The following is a 15,259-nucleotide window of genomic DNA, read 5'->3' as shown; positions in this document are numbered from 1 at the left end:
AGTGTGGAGCCTGGGCTCTTGTGCACCTTCCTTCCCCTCCCGCAGGGGAGTGGGATCGTCTAACCCATACTCCACCAGGGAGTATGGAGGTCAAGGATAGACCTTTGGGGTCTCAAGCCCTGGGGGTTAAGTCCAGGGACCAAAGTAAAGAGTATGCTGTGAATGCTGTGTACTGCTGTACAAGAATAAATAAATGTTCCTGTGTTATACTCCTGCCTGAGGCTGCAGTTTCTTCAGGGAGGGAGTGAATGTTTACCACAGGGGACTGCACCTATTCCTATAGGTCTTGTGGGCATGGAGGCGCTGTACCAGTGAGAAAGAACCACCCAGCACTGAAAGCCTGTCCTGTTAATCCACAACAACACCGGCGGATGCTCTGGGCCTTCCTGTGAACCAACAGGTAGCACCATCACCAGGTAATAGCAGGGATTCTCCCTGGGGTGGGGGAACATGGGCTACACTACTGTATGAACGTAGCTTTCATGCATTTCAGTGGGAATTCCAGCTCTCAATGGCCCCTTCTATGCTGGACAGTTCATGGCTCCAAAATACCACAGACATTCCAGGTTCATGTGCTCACTTGTGTAGCAATTGCTACAGCTGAGACCCCTCCTCCCCCCCTGACATCAGGAACTGAAGAGGAAGCCCTTCCTCTGTTGTATCCCAATTGAGACAGCAGCAACTTGTCAGCTGTGGTCTCTATTAGCCCTGTGCACTTACTAAGTTTGCATGCTGTACAGCAAATTTCATAAGGGCCCCCTAGGGATGCAGTGTACTTCCACTGTGCTGTTATATTTAGAAGTGCTCCAATAAGTAGTGTATATCATATGTGTGTGAACAGGCTTTCTGTTTATTCCTATTTCCTATTCTATGTAGCAATACATTCTTTTGTAGAAATACTGTACAACTGAAAATTAAGCGTCAACACACTTTAAAGCAGCAATCCCCTCAGGAGCCTACATGAGTTTAAAACATGTATTTTGCTAATTTCTTCACCCCACTTCACATTTGTGCTCTTTAAAAAAAAAAAAAATATTATATAAAAGTCATTGTTTTCTTTGGACTTCAATCTACATTGTTCCTCGTGACCTATTGGATCATTTTCAGCCGAAAATCTCCATAGAAGTCAATGGGAATTTCTCGCTCGAACAGAGCCCAGAGCGCTGCCCTGGACTATATAGAATTATCCCATCATCTCTGGAGGCTGACGTTACCATGACAATCTCAGACTGCACGAGGTTCTGAGAAGACCTCCAATTAGAAAACTCCGAAACGTAATATTTCAACTACTCATCTCCTGAACGAAGCATTGAATTGGAAAAATAACGAAAGGGTGAGAGGATATCTGATCAATATAATAAGCATAGTAAACTGCAATACAGAAAAATGCCAATCAGCACAGACTGCTGCTTTTAAAAAAATATATATAATATATCACTATAAATGTACTGAATCCAGTAGAGTAACATGTGCATGTGCATGAGCAACATGTTTAATATTTGGTGAACTAAATTATCCCTGTTGCTCTAGACAGGGATCCGATCAATTCCATACCTCCATTTAGCAACTAAAACTTTGCAAACAAGATTTTCCTACAGTAATAGTTACACATCTACATATCTATTTACGTTTTAATGTCATATTTTTTTCTATCACTCCCCTTGTAAAAGACAGTTTTATCAGTTAGAAGAGAAATAGGATGGGTTTGTGAAAGAAGCAAAAGAAAAACAATATGACAGTAAACCATGTACAACAAACACTTAGCATACAGTAAGCTTCTACGCTTCATTAGTGAATCACTGAGTATCAGCACGAGACACTCAGCGATTGTACAAGTCTGTAATGCCAATACTGCAAGGATGTGAGGTTAGGAGGCCATCGTGGAATATGCAGCAGTGGTAAGCAACAGACATAGAGCCCTCAAAAGGGTCACACATTACCCACAAATAAATAAGGTGCACAAACAGAAGGGATGTTGCTCCCCGCACCGGTCCGCTGTATAATGTCAGCGTGGTGAATTCTGTGCCACTCCTCTTTTTACGCAGGGAACTAGCAGTGGCGGGTTTAAAATTTTGCCGCCAATAGACACTTACCATATTTGCCGCCCGTGCCGTCTCCTTCTGCAGGGTCGCCCTCCTCCCTCTGCAGCGTCGCAACGTCAAATGACGCCACAACCTGGCCTGGCGGTGCATTTCCATGACAACATGTTGTGGCAACGTGTCGTCACGTGACGTCTCCGAGTCAGTTGACGCCGCAATGATGTAGGAGGAGGAGGGTGATGCAGAGGAGAAGGTAAGATACCTTTACAGAGGCCCCACACTGTCCCCCAGCCATCAGTGAGGAAGAGAGAGGGGCCTCTGTATATGGGGAAGAAAAGAAAAAGCAGAACATTTTGCTGCAGGTATGGCAGGGAGCATACCACATACCTCTCTCCCCAGGTGATAGCTGTGGAGACAGGTATGAGGAAGCTATATACTGTAAAGGGGCGGCCATTTTTGTGGAATGTTTAGGGAGAATCTCTTTGATGCACAGGAATTTGGAGGGGAAGTGGTCAGGCTTGTACATGGAGGATGGTGTTCATCTGACGGAGATAGCCCTCAATATCTTTAAAATGCAAGATTGTATGCAAAGATCTCTTGGTTTGCCCATCTTATGGCAATGGGGTACTGTTCAGATTGCACTAGGGAAGGACAGATCAGTGATCCAGTTAGAAATAAGGTGGGGAGGGTGTTTCTGGGCTGTGCCTATGGCGGCCAGTCTGGTAATGTCTTTCCGGTTTAGCTGGTAGTATTTTATATACCTCCTGCTAGGCCGTTATGGCTGGTGGGTATTGGGGTTTATAAGACACAGGTGGACTAAAACATGTGTGGGTGCAAAGTGACACTGCTGGCATTTTGGGTATGTTTTTCTAATAAAAACTGTGACCATTTTACCCCAACTTTGGAGTCTGGGTTTGATTGGCTGGGTTGTAAAGGTACTGAGGGGTTAATTTGAGATTTCCTGATGTCATGTTTTCCACCTGTACGTCCAACCTGAGAATACAAGTGAAGCAGGATGTCGAAAAATATGTACCGTACAGTATGTATGGGACCAAGTTTGTGTGCTATTGTGTCAGCTTGTCTTATGTTCTCTTTTGTCACACAATGTTACTCCCCCTCCCTCCCACATTGTACAGCCCTGCGGAACATGTTGGCACCACACAAATAAAAGACTATCATAATAAATATTACTTTATTACAATAACAGGATTAGATCACAAATTCAACCTGAGGACAGAGAGGCAGATAATGTCAGGAGAGTTTATCTCTGTTATTAGTTCGATAAGGCCAGGTACAAGCAAGAAAGGAGTGGAACATCAATATAAAATAAACAGCAGAAATACATCTTTTTGTCATTGTAATATTTTACCAGTCAGGATAGAAAATCCAATTTTCAGATACCGTATGGCGCAAATTGACATGATTGTGTATTTAGTACCCTTACCTAATCAGTACAATCTACGATCCCCAGCTACAGAATCTGATTAGAAACCACGTACAGTATTATATATTTAATTTCATTTGCAAGTATATTTTTTTCCTGTACCTGGTCCTAGGATGAAAGTGAACTAATGACATTGGCATGTTTAAGAAGTGAAATGTAGCTGACACATTTTCAATAAAAATGGTACAATTCAGAATTGTACAAAAACTTGAATGTTTAAACGTTTATAGAGCATAAAATATTCGTTCCCAATTAAGGGAAAGAAAAAAATCACATAAAGACACCAGTAAAAATAGTAATCAACTTATCTAAATTCAGTTTACATTTTGTTATATATCGTGAGGTCTGGAGGTGTTTTTGCCGCTGTCCTGCATATCTGCAGATAGAGACTGCAGGCAGTCCCCTCCTACAGTATGTGCTACGGACAGTTCTTCCTGGACACCACATGTCTGTACAGGCAGTCCTCGGTTATCCGACGCAATGCGTTACTCAAAATGGCGTCGGATAGCGAAGCGTCGTAAAGCGAAACCCGTTTTCCCATAGGAACACTGTTTAAATGAAACGTTCCGTTCCTGAAGGCATTTTTAATGCTAAAATACACAAAATATTTTACTCAAACAATAAGATTATGCTGCACACACATACATTATGATGTAAAGATTCTATTTATTGAATCCAGAACTGTATAATAAAACTGTTAGACATGTTTAAAGGCATAAATACCCCACTAAACCCTCACACAGACTGATCTGGACGATTTCCCTGACTGCAGCTTTCTGATTGACATAATGTTGCAACTTTGCAAAGCGTCGTAAGAGCGTCGGATAAGCCATTTCGGCGTCGTAAAACCGGCCATAGGGATGCATTGGACAGCGTCGGATAAGCCATTCGTCGTAAAGCGAAGCGTCGTAAAACGAGGACTGCCTGTATGTAGAGTCTGCTGTTGTGAATTGATATTCGTATCCTGTGTAAACAGTGTCTTAGAATGAAAGCACTGCAGAACTCCCGATCAACAACCCCTGAACTACTCAGTAGATCAAGCTCATTTATTTAGACAAAAAAAAAGAATAAAAACAGCATAGTGCCCTAAAACCCGGACGGTTTCGGCGATACACACCCCATTCTCAAGGGCGTCTTTAGTTGTTTCTTAAAGCGAGTGCCGATCAATTTGTTTTTTTCTTTCCCTTAATTGGGAACAAATATTTTATGATCTACAAATGTTGGGACATTAAGCCCCGAAAATTTTCATTACATATAAGGCTCCCACAATGGCTGTTTTTTTTTTTTTTTTAATATTTTTAAACTTTTAATATTATCAATCTTGTCAAAATGTCAAATTAAAAATTGTGCAAGAATGATTATTTTGACATTTTCTACCTTACTATTTAGCGTGGGTTGTTCGTATTTTTTTCTCTCGAATATATTCTGTTTTCAGTCCTCAAAGTTCTGTCTGCACTGTTCTGTATTTGCAATCATTAGGCTGCGGCCCCGCTGGCGCTGACAGCGCTCTTGCTTGAGTGGTGACATCACGAGCGTGCCCGCGCACATGAGAATTCACTTTGCACAAAGTCAACTTGGCAAGCGCCACGCGCTCAGCATTAGCGGGGACGCAGCCTTAGGCCGAGGGGATGGTCAGCGCATACCCACTGAGCCGCGCTCACGCTTACCAGTGAGCTCCTGCAGCCGCAATGAGAGCGGCTTTAGCAGGGGCTCGCGCATACTTCCGCAGGCGTGCAAAGTCGTAGAAAAAATGTCGTAAAAATGTTTTTGTTTGCGCGCTGAGGTGAGCGATGGGCTGGTCACGTGAGCGGTTCGACATATGAGGGCGAACTAAGGCCAAGGCCAGGGAAATCACCCGCTTTCCCTCAGCCTCCGCGCGCTTCCGCACGGCTGAAGTCCCTATGGACTCAGCCTTAGAGTAACAGATAAACAGAAGTAGCTTGTCTGCTTGAATTCAGCAGACCCGGAAAAAAAAGAAAAGCATTTTTTCTAGATACAAATAAGTAAAAAGTGGCTTTGAATGTAATCCTATATATCAGCTATATAGGTCATTTTTTACTCTGCTGGATTGGACAGCCCTCACATTTAACTTTAATAGATCTAGCTTAAGTCAAAGAGCTATTTGTAAATCGTGTGCAATAATGATTCAATACAAGAATATGCACTATTAAGTGATAGGAGTGGACTTCAAGCTCGTGACATTCATCATTCAGCAGGGTGAAGGACATGCTCAATTGTACTGTCAATGGCCTTGAATCAGGTAAACCTGGTTTCTGCAATTGACTCCTTGTGACCTTGGGCAAGGTTGCACTGTAAAGTCTACGGGGCAGGAAGTAGAAGTTAAAATGACTGATATTATTATTTATTGATAGTATAAACAACGTTGCCTTTTTTAATAACATAGTACTAATGTGTTAGTGTCAAATATTAAGATATTCATTTAGTGGCGAATAAAAAAAAAATAGATGTTGAATTGGAAATTTACTAGAAAGCGTGCCAAGACAAGAAGGTATTGTGTAATGAATCTCAGTATCATTATTGTGCTAGACTGACTTTTGTGTTTAGATTTTCTTTTTCCTTATCACATTGCTTGCCAGAAGGCAATTCCATAGCTGTACTATGCATGTTATCACTCACTCCATTCAGATGATCTGTTTCCTTCTTTGCTGCTCTACTAAGCTAATAAATGTCATGAAATAAGCCATGCAATGTGTATTTTGAAGTTCACTGTAAAACATGCCATTGCACACATGATATAAATGTATTTTGAATACAGTACATGGGTATTTATTTACATGCAACTGGAAGTGTAATGCAGGAGCTGGGGAGTTAAGCTTAAATGAAGTATATAGGGCCTAATTCTATATAGTCCGAATATCCTGTTCGGAGCGTTTTTGGAAGAAAATTTCCCATTGAAGTCAATGGGGACTTTTGTCCGAAAACCAGGCCGAATGGCTTCTCCGCCCTATGTAGAATATGCCCCTAAGCACATCAAGATATCTTAAAGTCTCGATAATGGCCCATGGTGGTCCAAAACATTGATGTTGTAAAAACTTTATTTAAACTTTCCACACGAGAGCCTGTACACATATACAGTGGTACAGTAGCACGAAACTGTGGTGCACTGGATCATTGTGACACTATTACTGTTGCCAATGAGGATAACTGCTCATGGTCACGTCCCCGCCACGCCCCCCAGTCGCCGTTTTTTGCCTCTTACACTATAGGCAGAAATCGCTGCGACAACGGCGACAGATGTCGTTGCGTCGCCAGGACTATAAGCACGGCCTCAGTTACAGCAAACTTCTGCAACCCTCCTGGCTCTGAACTGAGCTGAATTGAACTGCTAGTGCTCTCCCTCCCCACCTGTTTTTACCCTTAACCCAGGGAAGCGCAATCTTTTTTCCCTGCGCCCCCCTACCGGCTGTTCTCCTCTCTGCGCCCCCCCCCCCCTTCTTACCTCAGCTCCGGGCATCATGTCATCATTTAACGCTGCGTTGCCATGGCGAAGCATCTCCAGAAGCCGTCTGAGCAAAGGTAAGTGCAGTTTACAGAGGCCTTCGCTGCTTCCCCGGCATTTAATTTAAGTGCCTTCGGGAAGCGCGCGGGGCCTCTGTAAACCCCACGTCCACTGCAGAGAATCTTGCGCCCACCCCTGAGGGGTGCACCCCCAGTTTGCGCACCGCTGCCTTAACCCACTATTTTGCAACATTCATGGCCAGATGCTGGCTATATGCCCAGCCCCTGCTTTGTGGTTAGAAATGCAACATTAAAAAAGTTACATGAAAGGTCCCAGACAGCTCTCTGTAACTTTCTAGCTGAACATAAAGTTAACCCCTGGTCCCTGAAGTGCTGAGCCAGGTTTACAAGACAGATATATATATACATATGTAACATAATACAACTGTATTACTGACAGGTAGGGGAATGCAGGGCTTACCCTTTATTAACAGCAGCCATATTTACCCCTACAGTGCTCTTAACCCATTCACTACCAGGCAGGCATAAATAGATGGAGAATTAATAGGAGATTATTTTTTGATTTGCAAATCTATGGATTTGAAACAAATCCCACCCCAACACGTTACCCTCCTTTGAGATTTCCAACTCTTACTGGCAAGATCCCTAAAACATCCATGTGACCACATTACTTAGCTCAAAATCAGCAGACATATTTTACAGTATATACATAAATAACATCACGTGTTTTCCACTTGGATACCTCAATATTGTCTGGTTATACAGCTTTATATAGTGTTATCACACGTCACACATTTGCTGTTGCTGACACTAGTCCCAATTATCTCTTTAATTAATAATTGTATTATTCTGTAAGTCTCCTTATACCACTATCTGCCTGCTCAGATACATTTGCACCTGTTAGTCCTATGCTGTAGAGCAGGAGTGGCCAACTACAGTCCTCAAGGGCCAACAACAGATCAGATTTTCAGGATATCCCTGCTTCAGCAAAGGTGGCTCAATTAGTGGCTCAGTCATAATGACTGTGCCCCTGATTAAGCACCTTTGCTGAAGCAGGGATTTCCTGGCAACCTGACCTCTTGGTGGCCCTTGAGGACTGAGTATGCCACCCCTGCTGTGTAGGCTCCTATGTTAAACCCTCTCTATCTCACATTAGTCTCGCAGCAAGTCTAGAACTGGACCTTGCACAGTGAAAACAATGTTGGCTCTTATGTCGAGCTCAGTCTAGCGACTGACCATGTAATTCAGGGCCCCCTTCCTCCTCCGGCTCCCTTAATAGCCTCTCCCGACAGACCTGCTCCTCATCGCCTTCAGAATCCCCCATTTCCCTAATTGGTTAAGACTGCAGCAGATATGGAGGAGCATGTGATGTCACTGTACGCGGGAATCTCCATTACTGTACGCCACGTAAAGAACATGGCAGGAGAGAATTGGGGCAGCATATACAAGGTACCTGCTCTGCTACCCCAGCATCCCTCCTGTAAGGGGTTGCAAGGGGTCACAACAGTCCTGCTAGCCGCTTTCTCCCCATGTATACTGCCGGTCGCCAGCTGCCGTCCCTCCCCCAGGCAGCATCCATGTCCCAGCTGGCTGTGATGCCCAGTTTCTCTACTGCCCGCAGGTCCTTAGCAGCCCCGGCCACTTTTCAACTACCACTTTTCAACTACGCCAACCCAACCCACCTCCTCCACCCCCTCCTCAACAGCTGCTCGGTCAGACCTCCAGACATCAGATGCGTAGTCAGAGGCAACTGCTCCCACTGCTCAGCCGCTTCCCCATCCTCTCTGTAACCCCTCAGTCACCCCCCCTCCTCCGCTGTTCAGCCCCCCAGCCAGACAGCCCCACTCCTCAGCCCATCTGTGAGACCCACTCCTTTCCCCCTTGGTCACAACCTCCTTTTGCTCCTGATCCACAGGGGGTTATTGTTGTGTGTATGTGTCTGTGTGGGGGATTATTTTAGTGTGATGAGGTTATTGTAGTATGTGTGGGGATATTGTAGTGTGTGTGTGGGGGGGAGCATATAGTAGTGCATGTGTGGGGGGGTTATTGTAGTGTTTGTGGGGTAACTGTGGTGTGCGTGTGTGTGGGGGTTATTGTAGTGTGTGTGTGTGTGTGTCTGGGGGGGGTATTGTATTGTAGGGGGGAATTGTGTTTGTATGTGTGGGGGGGGGAATTGTGTGTGTGTGTGTGTGTTTGTGTCTATGTGACCAGGGAATGAGTGTGAGAAGGGGGGGATTGAGGGAGCTGGAGAGCTGGATAGAATGAGAGGGGGGTCATTGAGTGATAGCAGAGGGGGAAGAGTGTGAGAGTTTAATATGGTGTGTAGCCGGGTCCCCCCTCTGCTCTGCACCCCCCCCCCCCCCCCCCCGTTACCTCCGCTACCGGAGCTCTGCGGCAGACCCGACGGAGTTTCTGGAGGGTGGAGGCCGAGCAGGGAGCACTCTAGTGCTCCGGAGGCTCTGCGGCGGCCCGACAACACAGGGCGCCACCATGACAGTTCCTCGCGCATGCGCAGACTGCCGATGCAATGGGAGGCTCTGGTTAGTTCGCGCATGCGCAGTACGAGCGCGCGAACACCACCAATGAGAGGAGGGCTCTAAACAGGGACTACAAGTCCCATGAGCCTTAGGAGACCCACGTGACGCCAGGGAGCCAATAGGGCTGTAGCATCTCCCTGCAGAGGAGATTAGATACATTTCGCGGGGTTTTGAAGCACGTTAGTCGGCGCCAGGAGAGGCTAGGGGAAGGAGGTGAGGGTGCAGGAGTCAGTGACTCACTGCACTAGGCCAGCAGCCCCCTAGGCCCCAGTTAGCCCTGAGCCATCTAGTAGCTTGTGTTGCTTCAGGGACAGGCCCCAGGTTAGGGACCCTGCCCCTTACTATTAAGTGCCAGTTAGGGACACAGCGGACGCTGCGCTTCCCATCCAGAGGCTTGGGATCAAGTCTGCTCCGCAGAGAGAGCGGAACTGTACCAAGGGTGGACCGCCCTGACCGATCATCTCCCCGGAGGAACCGGACATCACCAGAAAGGTCGTCTGATCCTTTGCGAAAAATCTTTAACGCCCAGGTGCTGTCGCACTGGGCAGGTAACGTTACGCACGTGCACACACGAGTACTCGCACATAGTGGCAGCGCTGACCACGGGACAAGGGGGGTTATACTGTGGACATGGTGTGTGGGTACACGGTGGTGGGTGTGGGGATTACGTTATATCCTTATGCAGTGCTAACCTTGAATGTGATTGGTATACGTTATGCGCATATATGCAGTAAAGGCTGTCCTGTTTTGCAACCGTGTGCTTACAGTGATTGTTTGCTCTGTTGGGATCCCTCCCAGGTGGAGGCGTTGCACCACGAGATTGTTATATGTATGTACCCCAGGCTCCCCGAGCAGAGGCTTTGGCTCCTGAGAGCCATACAGGTATACACAGCAGAAGTAGCGTCTGTATTCACAGGGAATACCTGTTACAGGTGTAAGAGGGGGGAGTGAGAAAGAGTGAGAGAGGAGGGAGGTGGGGGAGTGAGAAGGGGAAATAAAAACATAAGGAGAGGGGGGTAAGAACAAGGTGGTGTTAAAGAGGGGGCTGGGGGCTCCCAATGACATGCTGGGGGGAGCCTAATGGAAACTCCAGTCCTGGGAAAGCTGTCGGCGGCCCTGTTGGAGAGGGGGCAGCTGTCCTGCTTGGCTGGCCAGAGGTCGGGGGCCTCAACTGACACCCCCCTAGTGCCGCCTGTTACCCACAATGACATAGAGACTATGTAGCCTATGTACAGTACAATACTAAGCATTGCAATTGACTTTTGTTGTGCAAAATTGCCCCACAGAAATCTCATTTTACATTGCGCTTTTGTGAGAAATGTCTTTTTTTTCTCATACAGTATTTGTTGGCACACAGAAATGGCGGCGCTAGGAGTACAGACAGTAATGGTACGTAGTAAAAAAGTATGTTTCTGCGTGCCATAAAACCAGACACAAATGCATCAAAAACTTCCGTCATGTTCAACTTGGCATAAAGCCCCAAAAGTCGGTTAATTTTCTTAGCGCAGAATTTAATTGTTTGTATGTTAAAACATGTTTTATTTAATGCAGTACGGATGTATGCTGCTTTTTACAGTATGGCTATTATAAATAATATCACAGTACTTAATAGTTACTAATACTAGTTATAAATAAACAATAATTATCCAGTTTTAATTTAAATTGTATCAACCACGTATTCAATATGATGCAATGCATCTAAATTCTTTTAAAATAAGCTATGCGCCACATGCATGAAGTAACATAAAGACCATATATATATTTATATATATATATATATGACACACATCATGAATGTTATAATACTTTTTAGAGCAAACATTTTGTCAAACAATACAAATTCAAATATGATCCTAGTACATAGGTCCCTATAAGAGTAGTGTGATATACTGTAAACATACCAATCATTGCTTGTGGAATATTATGTTTCATTGGAAATGATCATATAGACGTAGAATTTTTAAGAAGATTAATTTTATTAAGATATATTAACATTTTGGTTGATTAGTAGCGAGTTCCCAGCTGTTGTCAATATTATTCATTCATCAATAAATACATAGCAATCTTGTAAAAGTGTGATAGGAAAAGGGGGCACAGAAGAGTACCACAACTCTCGATTATTTAGCATTCAAAACGTACATTTCTTTTTTTTAAGATTAGGGCATCGTTTCTAAACTGTGTTATCTTTCTGTCGCTTGAAAATATGTTATTTATTTATTTATAAAATATTTTACCAGGAAGTAATACATTGAGAGTTACCTCTCGTTTTCAAGTATGTCCTGGGCACAGAGTTAAAACAAATAATACATGGTTACAAATACAGTTACATAAATGAACAGGGTATACATTATATACAAGACATTGCATGCACAGTTAAAGATAATTTGTATTATCGGTGTATGAAACAGTTACAGACCACATTAACATGTGAGACAGCCTTAGATTTGAAAGAACTTAGACTGGTGGTGGATGTGAGAGTCTCTGGTAGGCTGTTCCAGTTTTGGGGTGCACGGTAAGAGAAGGAGGAGCGTCCGGATACTTTGTTGAGCCTTGGGACCATGAACAGTCTTTTGGAGTCTGATCTCAGGTGATAGGTGCTGCATGTGGTAGGGGTGAGGAGCTTGTTCAACATGTGAAATGTTATCAAATGTATCGAGTTAGCAAGGAGTCCTTTTTCAAAAGGGTTATACTGCTCTATCCATAGAATATAACTACACATTTTAAAGATAACTTTTCAATCTGTTCATTTTGGTAATGTATAAATAATCAAACTTACAATTAGTTGCCTGTACATATTACACTTACAGGTGCATTCTCTGTATAGAATACAGTCTACTGTATTTACAAAACATTTCTAGAGTTCACATACTTGTAGTTATTCAGTACAATGAAATGAAGGTTATAGTTGGCAAATCGAATTACTATAGACAAATAGTTCAGTATATAGACAAGTAGGTTCAATGGCTAAGGGGGTTATTCAATATGCTCTAATGTGGCTGGTCTTACTGTGAATAGCTGCCTTGGAGCATACTGAATGATCCCCTTGTACAGATAGAAATATGTACAATTGTAATAAGTTAACAGTTCATCAAACAGTGAAACCAATAACAGGCATAGAACACATATCACATCCTTCCATATTAAGTTACCACAGCTTTTTAATGGCACTTTCTTTACTACTAACACATGTTTACTGTGAAATAACCCTGTATTGCATCTGATACTTCCACATCTGAAGCTACAGACAAAAAGGGGACAACTGTGTTCCAAGACAGGGATATTAAATGTTCATTTTTTTTTTTAAATAAAAAGCACCTTACAATACTGGAGCAACTTTCCAGAACTGCTTCTATAAACTAAAATATATGCCAAGCCTACATGCCATATAACATATTATATAGAGATGAATACCTCAGCAGAGATACCTCAATTCATATTTTTGGAATACACTGTACAATTCTAGAGCTGCGTGAAACAAGAATGATCATTACATCTCCCACTGTCCTTAGAATGTAAAGCTCCTTACCTGTTTGCCAGATAAACTTTCTGCACTCCTACCCCAAGCTGCACGTTTTGCAGTGAGTTCTGGTTATCTCTGGAAGGTTTAGGAAGCACTGCTCCGTTCCAATACAATCACTGACAGACCACACCTCCTGTGAGAAAAATATTGTTCCCTGAGCTCATGGGAGACTGTTCTTTTTTTTAACATGTATTACAGAGCATATTTTTCAGCAGATCAAATGATCTTGAAAGTGGCAAGTTGTACCACCTAGTACCATCAGACATTTGTGTTTTTTTTTTAAATAGATAATTTAATAGCTAGTTTTGTGATGAACAGACTTTTCTTTAATCCCCCTTTTTTTTATTTTGCATTTGAGGGTACATAAAAGAGGGAGGGGTTAATGTAACAACTTCTAAGTATCATGCTGTTTTAGCCTCTCTGAGCTGAATGGTCATTAATAAACAGCATATATTAAACGATTGGTGTGTTTATTATATAAATAGCATGAGCATTTGGAGCACATTTTTGTTAGAGGTGTGCAAATCTTTCTGCCAAGGTTGCAAACCAGTAAAAATGTGCTCTTATTTCCACAGCAAAAGAAATCGCATCCGTGTGAAAGTTCGCAAGCGATGCACCAAGCACGTAGGGGTTTATTCTGTAAGCTCCGTTAGCGCTGTACCGAGCCATCTGCACGGAAAGCCGCATTGAGTTGAATGGGGATTTCTCTGCAGAGCGCACGGTAAAGCACTAACGGAGCTTACAGAATAAGCCCCCAAGTCTTTCTATGCATTGTCATTTTGCCTATTATGTTAATTCACTAAATGTCCTTCATTCGCTTGTGAAACTCTTTCGAAACGCTTGATTCACTTAATCCTGAAGCTATAAATAGGAGACCCTCGTGCCATGTTTTGCGCAGTGTTTGGTGATATTTCACTGAAAGCTCACTAATTTGATTACATTATTAGCATTTTGAGGCTTGGCCTTTCACAGGGAATCAAATTGGGAAAGAACTGCAACTGCCACCATTTAGTCATTCGCCTCTTCAATACTCTCATATTGTGCTGAGAAAGGTTAAAGACATATATAGAAGTACATGCACATCGCTAATAGGTGCTGGAGGGGGGTACTTATCTGCCGGTGCGCTGGGTCCAGGGAGGTCCAGACATCCCAAAGGTACTCAAGCAAGGAAATGGAAGCAGGCACACGGTCTTTCTGAGGGTGCAATTTATTGTGCCACCAAAAGGTCCAACCTTTCGGCAAAGATTGCCTTTATCAAGGAGAGGGCTCTCTCGTTGATAAAGGCAATCTTTGCCGAAACGTTGGACCTTTTGGTGGCACAATAAATTGCACCCTCAGAAAGACCGTGTGCCTGCTTCCATTTCCTTGCTTGAGAAAGGTTAAAGAGCCAGAGGGCACATGGCTCATGCCCTGGTGGGTTGATCCACAGGAGTAGTCGGAATGGAAGATGAGGGCTTCCGTACAGGGCAGCTGGGACAGGGATTTGCCATCCTGTGCATGCAGTAATAATGATCACGTGACCCTGGAGCAAAAATATCTATGGCACCCAATATTTTGGCAGCTAAAGGCATAAGCCTCCTTGTTTCATTATTTTCCACCAATATGCTATGAGGGTGCTAGAGACGAGTAAGCTCCACAGAAACTAATGTCCAATGTCTTCTTCAACATGGGCAAGATTGCTTCACAGCATATTGAATAAGAATCTAAATGAGTGAGTCCGGCATCTACCTTACTTCAACACAGCCTCTAATCTCTTACTCTAAGGCCTCGGTCCCGCTGCGCTCGTTGGCGCGGGCGGCCACACGCACGCGAGTTCCCCACCAGCAAGGGAATCCTGCGGAGCCGGTCCCGGTCCCCCCTGGCGGCACAGCGCACTACACGCTGTGGCGCGTCAGCCGCTATGAGACACAAGAAAATGGTGTTCCCTAGCGTTGACGTGGCACGTGGTGTGGCTGTGAGCCAATGGGGAGGGGAGGCTTCGGGGGGAGGAGAGGCTTCGGGGAGCGGGGAGGAGTGTGGAGTGAAAGCAGCGTGAGTGCCTGTCTGTGTGTGTGTCTGAGTGCGTGCGTGCCTGTCTGTGTGTGTGTGTGTCTGAGTGCGTGAGTGCCTGCCTCTGTCTGTGTGTGTGTATGAGTGCGTGAGTGCTTGCCTCTGTCTGTGTGTGTGTATGAGTGCGTGAGTGCCTGCCTCTGTCTGTGTGTGTGTGTGTGTTGCTTACCATCAGCAGCTCCAGCCCGAG

The 15,259-nt window shown here is 44.3% G+C and overlaps 1 protein-coding gene across 1 annotated transcript in view; it reads right to left on the bottom strand.

Annotated features, from left to right (window-relative positions):
- Window positions 1-13,132, bottom strand: part of LOC142493850 (adhesion G protein-coupled receptor F5-like) — a 179,958-nt gene extending 166,826 nt beyond the window's left edge. Inside the window, exon 1 of the mRNA XM_075598501.1 lies at window positions 13,027-13,132. The gene's annotated coding sequence lies outside the window, so the exon portion shown is untranslated. The remainder of the gene's footprint in view (window positions 1-13,026) is intronic.
- Window positions 13,133-15,259: the final 2,127 nt, after the last annotated feature.

This window comes from Ascaphus truei, chromosome 4 (assembly GCF_040206685.1).
Source record: "Ascaphus truei isolate aAscTru1 chromosome 4, aAscTru1.hap1, whole genome shotgun sequence".
NCBI classification, from domain to species: domain Eukaryota; kingdom Metazoa; phylum Chordata; class Amphibia; order Anura; family Ascaphidae; genus Ascaphus; species Ascaphus truei.
The sequence above is the reverse complement of the archived record's forward strand: the minus strand, read 5'-3'. Positions and strand labels throughout refer to the sequence as shown.